Raw genomic sequence first — 17,190 nt, 5'->3', positions numbered from 1 at the left:
GAGCCACGAGGTATCAGCAGGCCTTACGGTGCTACCATTGCCACAACATCCTCTCTAGGACCCTTGAAGTCGGTGACCTCGTCCTGAGGCAGGTTCAATCCAAGGAGGGCTTACACAAGCTCTCACCCATGTGGGAGGGCCCATTTAAGGTCGCCCACATCTCCAGTCCTGGCATCGTGCGCCTCGAGACTCAAGATGGAGTTCCCATCCAGAACACTCGGAACATCCAACAGCTCCAGAAGTTCTACCTGTAATGCCTCTGCACCGCCTCTGCATCGTCCTTCAATTCTTCCGGAACCTACTTCATCCTATGACACTCTCATGTAACAACGAGTCGAGGCTGTATACGCCCGGGGACCCCCGAGGACGCGAAGGGGTCCCTCCCACGCCTAGTGGCAGCCCTACGCTCCGCGCTGGGGAGAAGACCGTGACACTCTCATGTAATAACGAGCCGAGGCTGTATACGGCCGGGGCCCCCGAGGACGCGGAGGGGTCCCTCCCACGCCTAGTGGAAGCCCTATGCTCCGCGCTGGGGGAGACGGAGGCGGAGAATAGACTAGGCGTCGGACGCGGCATTCATTTGCTTTTCTCTTACTTGGATTTGCTGATCTTTGTGAAATCAAACTCGGGGCCTTTCCAAATGAAGTGTTTACTAAAACTATCTTTCTTTGTCGTTCTTCGTAGTACGCTCTCTTCTCCTGACTTGGGCATTCACTTGCTCCCCTCCCACTCGTACACTACAAGCGGGGACTGGGGGCACGATGCCGACACCTCGCCAAGGCCTTGGCGCCCGGACCCTCTCGTGGCACTCATGGATGAGTCGGCAAACTCATGCCATCTGATACTCGCTCAAGAGTCCCATTCACGGCTCGACACGCCATCCTGGAGAGGAAACGAAATTTGGTATTTTCTTACAATCTCTTGGGACAGCTTTAGCGTCTAAGGGGGCTCCTGAGCATCGCGCCTCAGGAGTCTTATCGGTCACAAAGCCACTTGGCCACCCTGGTGCCGTCCAGGCACATTCGGTCGGTATCAGGCGCGTCACAGCTTTGCCCCGTGAGGGACGACCTTGGTAACGGGCCACGCCTCACGACGGCAGGGAAATGTGCGGGACCGGGACCTGTCGATGCAGAGCTTCCTGAATGCAAACTAGGAATCTCTAGAAACTAGACCCTTCAACAGCAGAAAGCAGAATCTCCAAGGTCCTCTTGAACGTCTAAGGGGGCTCCTAAGCATCGCGCCTCAGGAGTCTTACCGGTCAGAAAGCCACTTGGCCACCCTGATGCCGTCCAGGCACATTCGGTCGGTATCAGGGGTGTTAGAGCTTTGCCCCGTGAGGAACGACCTTGTTAACGGGTCGCGCCTCACGATGGCAGGGAAATGTGCGGGACTGGGACTTGTCAACGTAGAGCCGCTTGAATGTCTAAGGGGCTCCTGAGCATCGCGCCTCAGGAGCCTTACTGGTCATATAGCCACTTGGCCACCCTGATGTCGTCCAGGCACATTCGGTCGGCATCGAGGGTGTCAGGGCTTTGCCGTGTGAGGAACGACCTTGGTAATGGGTCGCGCCTCACGATGGCAGGGAAATGTGCGGGACTGGGACCTGCTGACATAGAGCATCGACCCACTTCACCCGCAACAAGGAGAAACCAACCGAGAAACAGGCCCCTCAAGCTCCATAACCATTCCTCACAACCAAAGAGGTTCAATGCAAGCACACCGAGCTAAGTACCCAAACCGACTAGACGCAATAGTACTGACAAAAGGGGCAGCCGCCCAAATCCATTACATGCCCGAAGGGCCTATCCATGTTTTTATAGACGTGTGATCATGAGTGAGGAGGAGAAAGCTAGCGATGGAGGTCCCAAGGGGGGCTGCCGCCGCAAACGTCCGACACCTGCGCGCGGGCGATTAGTGTGTGTCCTCCTCCTCCTTCACGGGCACCACATGAGAAGACGAGTGGCGCCGCGCTTGGGGTTTTCCCCCATGGTCCGGTCACAGCGGCGTGGTGGCTCGTCGTCACTAATGTTGCTGCTGTCGCTCGAGCTCCTTCCGGAGGGGGTGTTGCTACTGCTGGAGGCACGACACCCACCGCTGGAGGAGGGCTCATCTCTTGGGGAACGTTGCATGGGAAACAAAAACTTTCCTACGCACACGAAGACCTATCATGATGATGTCCATCTACGAGAGGAGATTAGATGTACGTACCCTTGTAGATCACCAAGCGGGAAGCGTTAAGAAACGCAGTTGATGTAGTGGTACAGCTTCGTGATTCAAATCATCGTCTTCCCATGATCCGTTCCGATCTAGCGCCAAACGGACGGCACCTCCGCGTTCAGCACACGTACAGCTCAATGACGATCTCGGCCTTCTTGATAGAGTAATAGAGAGGGAGAAGTAGATGAGTTCTCCAGCAGCGTGACAGCGCTACGGTGGTGGTGATGATCTACTCCTGCAGGGCTTCGCCCAAGATCCGCAGATATCCGATCTAGAGGAAGAACTATGTGGTATAGGTTTGAGTTGCACGTGGCAAAGTTGTGTCTCAAAAGCCCTAAAACCACCAGTATATATAGGAGGAGGGGAGGGGCTAGCCTTGGGGCTCAAGGGAACCCCAAGGGCACCGGCCGAAAGGAGGAGGTGGACTCCCACCCCAATTCGGTTTGGGGGAAGGAGTCCACTACTTCCTTCCCACCTCCCTCTTTCCTTTCGTATTTTTCCCTTGTGGTGTCATGGCCCTATTGGGATGGCATCACCAGCCCACTAAGGACTAGTGCGCCACCATAGGGTCACTCAGCTCACTCCCGGGTGGGTAGGCCCCTCCCAGTGAATACCCAAAACCCATTCGTCACTCCAGGTACAGTGTCGGTAATGCCCGAAACTTTCCGGTGACCAAATGAAACCATTCTATATATCAATCTTCATTTTTGGACCATTCCGGAAACCCTCATGACATCCGTGATCTCATCCGGGACTCCGAACAACCTTCGGTAACCACACATATAACTCAACTACACTTAAACATCATCGAACCTTAAGTGTGCAGACCCTGCGGGTTCGAGAACTATGTAGACAAGACCCGAGACACTCCTCGGTCAATATCCAATAGCAGGACCTGGATGCCCATATTGGATCGTACATATTCTCCAAAGATCATAGCAGGACCTCTGTGCGAAGGATTCATATAATCCCGTATGTCATTCCCTTTGTCCTTCGCTATGTTACTTGCCCGAGATTCGATCGTCGGTATCCATATACCTATTTTAATGTCGTTACCAGCAAGTCTCGTTTCTCGTTCCATAATACAAGATCCCGTGAGTTACACTTAGTCACATTGCTTGCAAGGCTTGTTTGTGATGTTGTATTACCGAATGGGTCCCGAGATACCTCTCTGTCACACGGAGTGACAAATCCCAGTCTTGATCCATACTAACTCAATGGACACCTTCGGAGATACCTCTAGAGCACCTTTATAGTCACCCAGTTAAGTTGTGACATTTGATACACACAAGGCATTCCTCCGGTGTCAGTGAGTTATATGATCTCATGGTCATAGGAATAAATACTTGACACGTAGAAAAAAATAGCAACAAAATGACACGATCACATGCTAGGTTCATAGTTTGGGTCTAGTCCATCACGTGATTCTCCTAATGATGTAATCCAGTTATCAAGTGACAACACTTGCATATGGTGAGAAAACCTTGACCATCCTTGATCAACTGGCCAGCCAACTAGAGGCTTGCTAGGGACATTGTTTTGTCTATGTATCCGCACATGTATCTATGTTTTCATTCAATACAATTATAGCATGGATAATAAACGATTATCCTGAAACAAGAAATATAATAATAACTATTTTATCATTGCCTCTTGGGCATATTTCCAACATCATCTACAGGATCGCCGTGGCTGGCATCCTCCAGGCAGCAACCTAGATGGTCGCCCTCGCCCCCAAAGATCTTGACGAAGAGCGTCGCCTCCCCGTCATACTTGAAGTGGAGGTAGCACCTCCCATTCACGCCTCGAGCGTGGGCGAATGTCTGCCACCCACGGTTTAGGTACACGTAGCCGTGGGGGTGACCTCGACCTCCACCCACGATGCCCCGCCGCAGCAGCCATATGCCTGCAACCAGAGGCCTGGAAGCCCGCTGGCCGGCAGCGCCTTCGCGAAGAAGTTCGGGAGTTGGAACCACACTATTTCTGGCATGTCCACCCACAGCACGAACTCGATAGCCGTGTCGGTTAAATGGAGCCGCGGGCGTGGCGTCCGGGTGGCCATCGCCGACCTCCCACCTCAGCCACTGCGGACGCCCGCACCAACCGACGCTCCACCATCACCGCCGATGGTGATTTCAAGGCGGGCGGAACCACGACCGCGCCCACCGGAGACCACTGCTGGCGCCGCCGCCTACTTCCGAGGGCGGCTGCGTTCCCTCTTGGGTGGCGGGGCGGCGAGGCCTTCCCCTTCTGGGCAGCGGAGTACTTCCTCACCGGCGCCATGCTGACGGGGTGGAGGGCTCAAGGTGGAAGATGAAGAAGACGGAGGCAATGTAGACCTTATCACCCTCGCCAAGTGAAATATATAGCCGAGTGCAGACTGGCGTCCCTCTGCGTTCCTCGGCCCACGCAGTTCATGAGGGAGTGCGCCCGCATGGCATGCGTAGAGGTGACATCTCCAAGGAGCAATGATGGCCGGCGCAGCACCCACGCGTCGTATCAGTTTGACCAGGCGCGTTTCCGGGCGCCTCGGGAACTAGGAGTATTGCCGCTTGGCTGCGCGGCGCGTGTGAAGCCTGGTCCGCAGACATTTAGGGCCCGTGACGCTTCAGGCCGCCCCCGAGGCTTCGCCAAGAAACCAGCCCAGGCATGCCTTGGGCTCGGGGGCTACTGTCGGAGTTCTGGGAGCGGGGGTACCCAGACCTATCTGCCTGAGGCCCAGGACCGGCCCACTTCATCGAGCAAACACAACCAGGCACGACACCACTCAGGAGAAGGCCCTCGCGAGGGCCCGACCTTCGTGAGGAGGAGGAGCACCAAGACCCGATAGGGCTTCCTCAGGACCCCTCCGGAGCAGCGGATATTCCGAGGCGAGACCCGGCCTCACGAGTCAAGGATGAGTCAAGGAAGGACAGGCGAGTAGCAGACAGCAGGACAGTGCAGTTTCCCCTTTAGTGCAAAGGGGGCAAGGACGTATGAGGATTCCCAAGGCACCTTCCAAAGGTTTTCGTTCCGGTGTAACAAGGCCACAACCACGCGCCAGCGGGACGGACGTCATCACTGGACCCGCCCCTGCAGGACCGGCAGCCACTTTGCAGGCGGAGACTGCTTTTGGGCAGGGGGAGCATGTTCTCGTGTCCCCCTTTAAAATTTTCCATTGTGGGATCCCTTCCCGCAAGAACGATAAGGGAAGAGGACCGGGGCCACGACTATATGTAGTAGATAGGTTACTTCGAAAGGGGGGATCCACTAACTTCACTCGTTGATAGGCCACTAAGCCACCCAGAGCCCAAACGACACCAGAGGGCCTCTGGAGGCTCTCGGACACTGTACTAGTTCATCCACCAACCTCCTCGAGAGGCAATCCACCAAAGGAGGAGTAGGGTATTATGCTCCCCAGCGGCCCGAACCTGGGTAAATTGTCGTGTTCATTGTCTTCCTCACCGGCGAGTGAGCTCTCTGCCTTGCCCATCAAGTTGTGAGTCAGGCAAACCAAAGCTGCCAAGTGGCCTCTGCGCGCGCCCCTGAGTTTGAATCTTAAGGGTTTTGCGGAGCCCGAAATCCGACAATGTCTTCGGGGTGAGTTGCTCCAAAACGACAACAGACATATCAACTCTCAGCAGCCACCAAGTTATGGAGCAGGGGGTGGGCTATTTATAGCCAACATGCAACCCTATTGATATGACCGAAATGACACAGCATCAATGGCCAACATACACGTGTTCCAATGGTCGAATTTCAAAGACACACACGGCAACATTACTAGGGCTGCAAGTAATGCTGACTCAACCAAATCTCAAAGAGATTTCCTCCCAAGGTCTTCGCCCTAAGATATAGGTTTATTTGGGTTGAGCATTATGTGAGCACCTGACTTCGATCACATCGCGCCCACTTTGCAGTACGGTGGTTCCTATGACTCGGGAAAGAAGAAACAAAACTTTAGCTCTCCCATCATAGACATCTGATATTGCTCTTACATCATGTAGCTAAACTCATAACTATATCGATTTTTGGTGCATCTGAAGATAATGTCATTAACATAGATTGCACATAAAAATAGTCAGCATCATATGATTTAGTGAAAAGAGCGGGACTGAGTGAACCAGGTTTGAAGCCTTTCTCCTTCATAATTTCCTTGAGTGTGACATACTAGGCCCTTGTTGCTTGTTTGAGGCCATACAATGCCTTGTTGAGTGTGTAGACCATCTCGGGGTGTTTTGTATCTTCAAATCCTGGTGGTTGAGCAACATATACTTCTTCCTCAATCTTATCATTGAGGAATGCACTTTTGACATCCATTTGATATAAGCATATATCATGATAGTTAGCATAAGCAAGCAACATGCGTATGGCTTCAATTCTAGCCACGGGTGCAAAAGTTTCACCGAAATCAATCTACTCAACCTCTGGGTAGCCTTGAGCAACAAGTCGGGCTTTGTTACTGACCACTTGGCCAAATTCATCTTACTTGTTGTGGTAGATCCACTTTGTGCGGATGACATTGTGCTTGCGTGGATCGGGACGCTTGACTAACTCCCATACAACGTTGACCTTGAATTGATGAAGCTCTTCTTGCATGGCTTGAATCCATTCCAATTCCAAGAAGGCTTCATCTACTTTGGTGGTCTCTGAGATTGACACAAAAGCAAAGTGCCCGCAAAAGTTAGCCAATTGGTTAGCTCTTGAGCGAGTGAGAGGACCTAGAGCATTAATGTTGTCGAGAATCTTCTTGATTTGAACTTCATTGGCCACATGGGGATGAGCGGGTAGAAGACTTTGGTTCTACTGTAGAGCATTGTCTTTGTCGGCAACATTATCTTCATGAGCAGCATTGTCTTCATGATGAGCTAGTGGAGGAATGATGACCTCCTCGACTATTGGTTCCTCACGTATGATTTCACCAGTGCCCATCAGCCGAATAGCTTCATCTGAAGGAAGTTCATCTAGCACACGAGGTGGGTGATCTCTTTGCGAGCCATTGGTTTCATCGAACCGCTCATCTATAGTTTCAACAATTCTATTATGGCAAATGTTGAAGACTTTGTAGGTGTGCGAGTCCGTTCCATAACCAAGCATAAAACCCTCATGTTCTTTCGATGCAAATTTTGACGTGTGGTGTGGATCCCTAATCCAACATCTTGCACCGAATACTTTGAAATAACTGGTGTTGGGTTTCTTACCAACCAGTAGCTCACATGTGGTTTTCTTAAGAAATTTATGAAGATATACCCTGTTGATGATGTGACATGTAGTGTCAATGGCTTCAGGCCAAAACTTTTTTGACGTCTTGCATTCATCAAGCATAGTGCAAGCCATCTCAGTAATTGTCTAGTTCTTGTGCTCCACAACATAGTTCTGTTGTGGTGTGTATGGAGCAGAGAACTCGTGAGTGATACCCAGAGTCTCAAGAAAGGCATCCAGCCTTGTGTTTTTGAATCATGTTCCATTGTCACTCCTGATATGCTTGATCTTGACGTCGTAGTTGGTCATGCACATGTTTGCAAAGCGCCTGAAGACATCCCCCACTTCACTCTTATAAAGTAAGATGTGCACCCAGGTATATCTAGAGTAATCATCAACAATTATTAAGCCATATAGATATGAAGTGGTAGAGAAAGTGAAATAGTGAGTAGGGCCGTATAAGTCCATGTGGAGTAGCTCGAAGGGACTCGAAGTCGTCATGATAGTCTTTGAGGGATGTTTAGCCCTAGTCATCTTTCCGGCTTCGCACGCACCACACAGATGGTTCTTATTGAACTTTACACCCTTGACGCCAATGATGTGATTCTTCTTAGCGAATGCATGCAAGTTTCTCATACCAGCGATTTTTCTACCATGTATATATCACCTCTTTGATAACCTTCGAAGGCTTTGGTTTCGTTAGAGGTCATTAGTACAATGCATCAAAATTTGCCAAAGATGACAAGCATGTCAAGATCACACGGAATTGAGACAGGCATTAAGTTGTATCCAAGGGATTCGACAAGCATCACATTTTCCATGTGCCTATCCCTTGATATAGCAACTCTACCTAGTCACAACACCTTGTTGCTGCTTTTGTCGGCAAAGACGATGTGATCTTTGGTTGGAGGTCGAAGAGTTGACTCCACTAATAGGCTTCGATCACCAGTCATGTGACTAGTGCATCTACTATCCATGATCAATTCGGTTGGACTGGATTTGTCTTCCGGCAATGAGAATTAGTCTTGTTCACCAAGGCATGCAGTAACATCATGCATTGATCAAGATATTGCAGTGATAGAAATCGAAACACTGGACGACATAAATTTTAGAACCATTTTCATTTGTTTTATTGCGTCCACACAAGAATGTTTTCGGGTCTCTAGAGATACTATTTGTGTTAGGCTTCATTCTCTATAGAGACCCGATGCTGCCTGAGGATATTAGTTCTTCTTAACCACCCGCATCTTGAGGGGTAGCTTAGAAGCAATAAGATGTAAATCAGCATCACAGAACTTAGGCAATGTATCCCTAATGGCACGTTTCACAAGGGAGAGTAGAATACTCAAATGAATATGGAGAGAAGTTTTTTTGGGTGAACATAATGGTTCACGCCATAGTGCTGATATTCATGAGTCTTTTGAGTCCTTCCTTGCGAAACGTAGTTGTTAGAGATATCATATGAAGCCATGTGTCTTCTCGAAGACATTGATCTGGGTAATGCCTTCTTCTTGAGAGATGTCATCGTGACATTTACTGGAAGCTTCTCAAGAAGACATTTGGGAATCTAGATCATGTTCATGGGTGAACCAATCATGCAGTTAGTGTGAGTGAACCTAGAAAATACTTCACCATTTTGTCATTTGAACAGTTTGTAGTTGGAATCAAAGGATTCTTCAATGATGATAGGATTAGCATAGGTAAAGCTAGATAATGTGGATGGATCAACTGTGGGGGCCTTTGTAGCAACCCATGTGGTTTTGTGGTACTACTCAGGCTTCCAGTAAGATCCATCAGCATTGTTGTTTCTTTCAAAGCCAACACCCTCTTTCCTATGGTTTTTGTTCAGGATTGTCTTCTTGAGGACATCACACAAAATCAGATGCCCTTCAGACTTTTGTACATACCGGTCTCAAACAATGTCTTCAACATTCATTGTCATTAATAATAGAAGTGGTTTCCTCACACGAGGGGTTAGATTCCACGGATACAGTTGAAGATATTGCATTTGCAGAAGCATTTGAACAGTCAGCGGTGGAATCATTTTCTTCACAAGCAAAGCATCTTAATCATTTTGTAGATACCAGTCTCAAACAATGTCTTCAACTCATCTCGCTGCACTATAGGTCATCACTTTTCTCTAGTGTGAGTTGCATTTTCTCCATAGCATTTTTTTGCTTAGTAGAAATTTTGACAAGTTTAGAATAGCTAGGTTTAAAGTCATCTTCAGTTTCAGCTTCGCTGTCAAACTCATAGCATGAAGATTTTGAGGATACTTGGATCCTTTTGCCATGAAGCAGTTGGCTGAAGCATTGTCGTCGTCACTGGATTCAGTGTTGATTAGGTGACCATTGTATTCGGAGTCAAATATAGTCGAGCCAACAAATGTTGAAGCCATTGCAAAACCAGCAACTTCAGAATCAGACTCCTCCTCAGATCCCTCTTTAGCTTTAGACCCAGATTCTGCATCAGAACCCATCTCCTTGCCAATGAAAGCATGTCTTTGGGGCTCTTCTTATACGACGAGAACTTGGATGAATAATTGTGATACTTCTTCTTCTTCTTGTCATCAGAATCATAGTTCTTCCTTTTCTTCTTTGATTCCTTCTCCCATTGAGGACAATCAGCGATGAAGTGACCTACTTTCTTGCAATTATGACAGGATTGCTTCTTGCTGTCATGCGAAGACATTTTGCCGGATTTCTTTGAGTCACGCCTTGAAGACTTTGCAAAGCGTTTTGACTTGGCAGACTTCTGGATCTTTCAGAAAACTAGTGCAAGTTCTTTGCCAAAGTCTTTGGCACCATCAGAACTGCATTCAGATTTTCCTTCAGATGAAGACACATCATTTGCCTTCAATGCACGAGAATGACCATAGCTGGAACCATAGATTTCCCTTTTTCAACTTGTTGGAATTCATGAGTGTTGAGCCTCTCAGGTATATCAAGATGATCTAATTCTTTGAAGTCCAGGCATTCTTGGATCATGAGAGCAATAGTGTGAAAGGATCTGACAAGAGATCTCAGTAGCTTCTTCACAAATTCATGTTTGGTGATATCAGTGGTGCCAAGTGCATTTAGCTCATTTGAGATATTAGTCAGACGATCAAACGTGAGTTGGATATTTCCGTTGTCAAGCCTCTTGAAGCGGTTGAACACGTTGTGGAGCACATGTACCCGTGAGTCTCTCCGAGATGAGACACTTTCGTTGAACTTGGGTAGCCATTCCTAGATTCGCTTCGCAGTCTCAAGAGAACTCGCATGGTCGTACTGTCATTTGGTCAGATGACCACAAATGATGTTCTCGGTCATGGATTCCAGTTGAGAAAATCCCCTCACAACAGAAAAAGTGACACCTTCACCAATCTTCGGAACACCAGCCATGACGACATACCATAGGTCATTGTCTATGGCTTCGAGATGCATGCACAGTTTTTTCTTCTAGTATGACTAATCAGTGCCATCAAAGACACGGCACGATGTGGAAACATTGAATATCCCTGCAGTCGAGATGGCTAAAACTCCAGGTGGTTAAAACAAAACACAGAACAAGAGAGTACCTTGCACTGATACCAATTGAAAGTGCTAGTTATCGACTAGAGGCGGTGAATAGGTGATTATTATAAAAGCTTCGAAACAATAAATGTATTCAAAGTTAAGCGGAAGCGATATAGGATCAGGTAGGGACAAATATCAAGGATCTATGCATAGCATGCAATAATACAAAGACACCCAACCATGCAAAGTATAGTTATCATGCACACTAAGATATATCACATATAAAGTTAGGAAGTGTGAACATAAACAACACTTGAGAATGTCTTCGAAGAATGTCTTCAGGAGAGATGATCAAGCAATGGCTTCACAGTACTAGAAGTAAATAGAGTGAAGGATAGAACTAGTAGCTTGACAAAGACACGTGATTTGTTGGACTAGTTCGAGTTGGTGTTACAACTGTATGTATGGTTGGGGAGGCTTAGACCTCGTCATCACCTTGATCCCCATGAGCCAAAGTTTGTCAGGCAACGCCCAATTACTCAGGTAAATTGCCAATGGAGACTTCTGAAACCCATACAAACTTGGTCACTCGTCAGTCCACATTGACTCATGGATTGATGTAGTGCATGGTCACCTGTAATCCACAATGACTCTTGGATGCACTAGGCCACGACGCCTAGCGTCTGGAAGATCACAATCTTCAAGTGTAACAAGTATTGAGTTCTCTCACAATAGAATGACTTTGGTAATGCTCAAATATTTTGGTTCCAGGCATTGGGTTTATCCTTGAAGGATAGTTTTGTCTCAATGTCTTTGATGTGGGTTGCTCCTATACGGCAACAACCGTATCAACTTTGAGCAGCCAACAACTTATGGTGGAGGGGTGGGCTATTTATGGCCAACAGGAAACCCTACTTGATATGACCAAAATGACCTTGGGTCAATGGCCAACCGACACGTGTTCCAACGGTCGGATTTCAAAGACACACACGAAAACATTACTTGGGCTACAAGTAATGGTGACTCAACCAACTTTGGAAGAGATTTCCTATCAATGTATTTGCTCTAACATATAGGTATATGTGGGTTGAGCATTATGTCAGCACCTAAATTTGATCACATCGACCCCGCTTAGCAGTACGGTGGTTCCTATGACTCGAGAAACAAGAAACCAAACAACAAAAGACTTCGTCTTCGAGTTTCATTGTCTTCAAGCGATTATCTTCGCGCACCACCAATGGCTTCGGTCATCATCAATGTCTTCGGACATTTTTGGTGGTCATCTTCCATGGTTAAATTAAATGTCCAGGGACTTCTATCTGTGGTACCCCATGAACTCTCACAAAAACATTAGTACCTCAACCACGTTTGTCTTCAATGCTCCAAAACCAATAAAGGGTGGCACTAGATGCACTTACAATCACCCCCTTTTTGGTGAGTGATGACAAACTGGTTAAAGTTTTCAACAGGGATAAAAATATGTGAATATAAGTACTTGGAGATTATAATTGCAAGATATACGGAGCTCCTCCTGAAGATGTGCTTATAAATATTTTATTTTGAATGCAAAAGCGCATGGCAAGTCGTAATTTGTAAAGATCTCCTCCTATATCTTGGAATCCAATCACTCTGCATTTGAAGATAATCATGAAGATAATGACATGCATAATGAAAGAGGGGTGTTTGTAGAATGACTTCGAGCGCATAAGATATAAAGTGAAATAACGCCAAAGTTGTGATAAGTAAGGAATGTGCACATGTCCATCAGGACTTAAGTTTTACAACCGAAAAGAACAAATGTTTGAAACAAGAGTTTTAAACTTAAAAAAATAACAACATGTATCCCATATAGACCCGTGCGAATGCTATCAATCAATGCTTCTCCCCATTGTCATTGAATGACCAAAAAGGATGAAGACATTGGGCACTACTCGTCCCCATGACGTGAAGATGATGGTGCAGCTGGGTTGGTAGTTGGTGCAGTAGGAGAATTGACGTCTTCATCTTCATATTGGGCAAGATTTGCATGGACTGACTTTGTCGATGAAGAGAAGTCACTGGCTTCTAGTGATGGCATCTTGCGCCATTTCTTTGTGCAAGGATGAGGGGCACCAAACTTGAATCTTTCACCAAAACCGTCTTCTCAAAGATCTTCCACTGGAGCTAGGAGAGACAATGTCTTCTAAGAACGTGTGCAATTTTCATAAGCAACAAAATAGTTCTTAGTGGAGAGATTGCGGATATTATTGATATCAATTACTGGTGCGTGCATTTGTCTCTGAGTCCATTCATGATGACGATCTTTCTTCTGAATCAGAGATACGAGAAGTTCTCAATCATTCATGGCATGCTCTCTTCTGGGTTGTGGTAGTACAGGTGAAGTGTCTTCAGTGTCTGTTACACTTGGTTGAGGGCGTATAAAGGAGCCAATGAGCCTAGCTCTGGCTGGATCCGATGGAATTTGAAGCCCTTCAACATCAACAGTGCCACTGGTACCTTCAACAAGGGGATTCTTTGCCTTGGATGGATCGATGTCTTCGTGCATGACTTCAACATCAGGAAGATATATCCCATGATTGCGAGCATAAGGCAAAAACCATGTATTTGTGTGATGCTTAATGAAGCGCATGACCCATTGTGCAAAGATCTTGAGTTCAAACAAATTGACCCTATTGGCAGCGAGGTTTCTGAGGAATAGATCTTGAAGATTGAAGCTTGGTTGAAGATGAATGCCCTTTGATCGGCGATATGGTATGACACAGAATGTGGTAGATAGTTCTGGGCAAATACTAAATATCATTTATGAAGAAGCTTGTATGCAGTTCAGCATCTGGGTCCAAAGGCTTCATTAAAGCAATCATGGCAGTCATATTTGGCTCAGGTGACTGAAATATGTTGTTTGTGGCTTCAATATATGCTTCAGATCTTGGATCTAAGTCTTTAGTAGATGCGTAAAGTGGTGTGGTGGCGAAGAATTCCATGGCAAGAGCTTGGATATGTTCATCTCGAATCATGAAGTCCATTTTCCATGTGTTCAGGTCTCTTTCGAAGCCACAGATGTGGAGGGTTGCATGAAATTGAAGAATCATTTCTTCATTCCAATCTTCATGGTCAGTGAAGAATGGCAACAATCCAACATCTTAAAGACAAACGAGGGCTTGATCAAAGCATGGAAGACCACTTATTGCTTCAAAGTTGAGATGCTTGTAAGCGAAGATTCAGTTCTAGCCATAAAGTATAGTAGTATAGTAATCTCTTTGAGGCATGCTCCAGAACTGGTCCGATTGAATCTTTGGCTTTGAGTATGGGTTCCTGTCTGAATCACAGAAAGTGTTGTTTATTCTGAAGCACTGGACACTGAAGAGAATGGGACGACCTGGTCCTTGGTGATGAATGATTGGTAGCCTCGGCATAGGCTTCATAACTCCTGGGTACTGAAATATCTTGAATTCATATTGCGACCCCATTCTTGTAGGAGCTTCAAGCCATGGCCATATGGTAGGGACCATTTCCGCCTTCGTGTTGCGAGCCATCACAATGTTTTAAGCATTGTCATCAATGGATGGTGTAGAAGGTATAGGGGGTTCATCAGGTGCAACAACATCATTTTCAGCAATATCTTCTATTGGATTGACTTCAATGTCAGGCTAATCACGAGGAATATCTTCGAGCTTGAGTACTTCATCGACTGATGCAGTCAGAGTCACATGCACTTCATTCTTTGGAATACTTTGCATTAAAGGAGGAGCTTGTTTGGGTCCTTTGTCAAGCCTTTTGAGAGGCGACGCAGGTGAAGGGGCTTCATCCTCCGTTGGTGAGAATGGTGATTCTGGAAGCCTTGTACAACTATTGGAAAGGGACTTGGCAGAGAGACAGGAGCATTCTCTAGCACTTCTGGGCTTGATGGGGTGCCAATGTCCACATACTCACTGCCTTCACGCAATGGTGATGATGCCGTTGGTGCATCCATTTGAGGAATTGGGTCAGTCTCTCATTGAACATTGTCTTCAGCAACAGTTGATGCATTGTCTTCAGGTACCATGGTGTTGGCAGCTGGTGCATCTTCAATTGTCTGAGCCAATGTGGTAAAAGACTCTTGTAGAACAACTCGCATATCAACATTCTCTGAGGCAGTAGGAGTGATTGAGATTAGCGTCACAAGGAGGGGCTCCTCATGAGAACGTGGTGTGGCAGATGGATCTTGAGGGGGGGTCAGGAACTTGAGCCGAACTCGAAGACTTTGTCTTCTTGGTCTTTAGTCGCTTGACTGGTTGGGCTTCAGAAGCAGGAGCAGACTTGCGCTTCCTGGCTTCGGCTTCAACTTTCTTGGTCTTCTTGTTGGTTACAGTAGAAGAAGGAGGTGGCATTCTTGTCACTGAGAAGCTAGCAGGAAAGAAAATGTTGGGCATGTCTTGTTGTGTTGTTGTAGGCTCGCTCAAGTATAATGAACCTTGCCTTGACCTTTCGAGGACTCTGGGGTCAAGAGCAGGCTGACCAAGAGCTTTGTGCTTCAGCATCTCGTTGTGAGCTTTAACCATCTAAAAAGATTTGTTCTTGAGGCGCTCAAGCTCACCTTTGACAGCAGCACAACGCTTATCAAATTCAGCCTTCAGATCTTTCATGAAAAGCTGATACCTCTTGAATCTCACTGGTTGTGAGCTTGTCTATATTCTTCTTGAAGACATCCTTTTCATGGCGAATCTTTTCCCGCTGCTACACAACCTTTTGTGCCACTGTGATTTCTTCACTCACCAGCCCTTGAAAAGTCACGCTCAACCCTATTGGTAGTTATAGGGCGTCGATGTAGAGCATGAGAACAACAAACCATTCATCAATGAACTGGTCGATGATCTTTGCATCGATGAGAGGTAAGTCTTCGAGACACTTTTCCTCTTCTTTTTGTTGAATGAGCCTTGCCAGGGCTTCATCATCATATTCACCGCCAGAAAACTCAACCATATTTGGAGAATCCATCAAGGAGAGGGATGGCTTCGGCCCATGGGCAGCAACATGTTTTTGCTTCATTATCCGAGCAATGCTAAAGTCTTCCTCCATGTCATCCGGTGCAGCTGGTCTGAATCTCGAGGCTTGAGGAGAAGCACGTGACCCTGAAGCCTTTATAGGCTTAGGCTTTGAAGCCTTTGCAGTTTCTGGCTTTGAAGCCTTAGCTTTCACTTTTGGCTTCGCCCGAGCAACTTGAGTTTGATCTTCATCATCAAATGTTTCTTGTGTTGCAGAGTGACCAAGGATGCTAGATGGATCGGGTTGCTCAGGCATTGGGGGCGGACCATGCATGGGTAGAAACTGAGCTATATGGATTCGACCTTTGTCTTTGGATGCAGATTCTTGTACATGATATCTTTCCAAGGAGACTTTAGAGCATTCTTCTTGGCATATTCCTCCGTGACAAATCAGTAATTGAACCACTCCTTGACCCAGTATCTTCGGATCTATTGGATCCGTGTCTTGTGCTATTGGTAAACTTCACCAGAGTCAGATTTGGACATCTCGTAGAGATCTGATGGAAGATCCTTGGCAGTATTCAGATGGTTTCGCCTCCCACCCTTCTTGGGAGGGTTGTCTCTGGCCATTGTCTTAGACTTGTTCAAAGACTTTGCAGTTGGGTTCAGCTGAGAGCTGGCTCCAGGTGAGTCTAGATGAATCTGCAAATATTGTGCAAATGAATTCATACTATGAGATCCTAGTGATTCTCTTGTGGACATGTACCTGTGAAATAACTAGAGATGCGGGGGAATAGATGAGGTCATATGCATTCTGAGAAGTTTTGAAGATAAAATATTGTCTGAAGGTATTGTACAAGTCCGAGAATTTGTGCAAGTGACAAATCAACCCACAATTTTAACATAAGTAAAAGTATTGAGCAAGTGAGGATAGATGTGGTGATAACTGTCACATCTAAACTAGAAAATAGTTTTTCAAGATCTATGGTCACTTTTCATATCAAATATGTGGTGAAAATTAGCAGATATTTACAACGGTGAAGAACGAAACGAATTGTTCGGCGAGGCTAGGAGGCTGAGTAGTTCAATCTGCCACACCCTAGCTTAGTGGTGGCAGACAGCTACAATGACAGCAAGTGAAGATGGTCGCAGCCAGCGTGAGTACATGGACGAGGAAGTTGCGGAAGAGAAGCGCTTCTTCTCCGGTGACGATGGAATCCAGCGACGGTGCTAGGGTTTGCTGCTAGGAGGCGGAGATGGAGAGGTAAGAGTAATAATGGAGCTGGGGGCAATGTATTTATAAGGATGGGGTGAAACAGGAACATTCAATATTT

This window comes from Hordeum vulgare, chromosome 7H (genome assembly GCF_904849725.1).
Source record: "Hordeum vulgare subsp. vulgare chromosome 7H, MorexV3_pseudomolecules_assembly, whole genome shotgun sequence".
Classification (NCBI taxonomy): Eukaryota; Viridiplantae; Streptophyta; class Magnoliopsida; order Poales; family Poaceae; genus Hordeum; species Hordeum vulgare.
The sequence above is the reverse complement of the archived record's forward strand: the minus strand, read 5'-3'. Positions refer to the sequence as shown.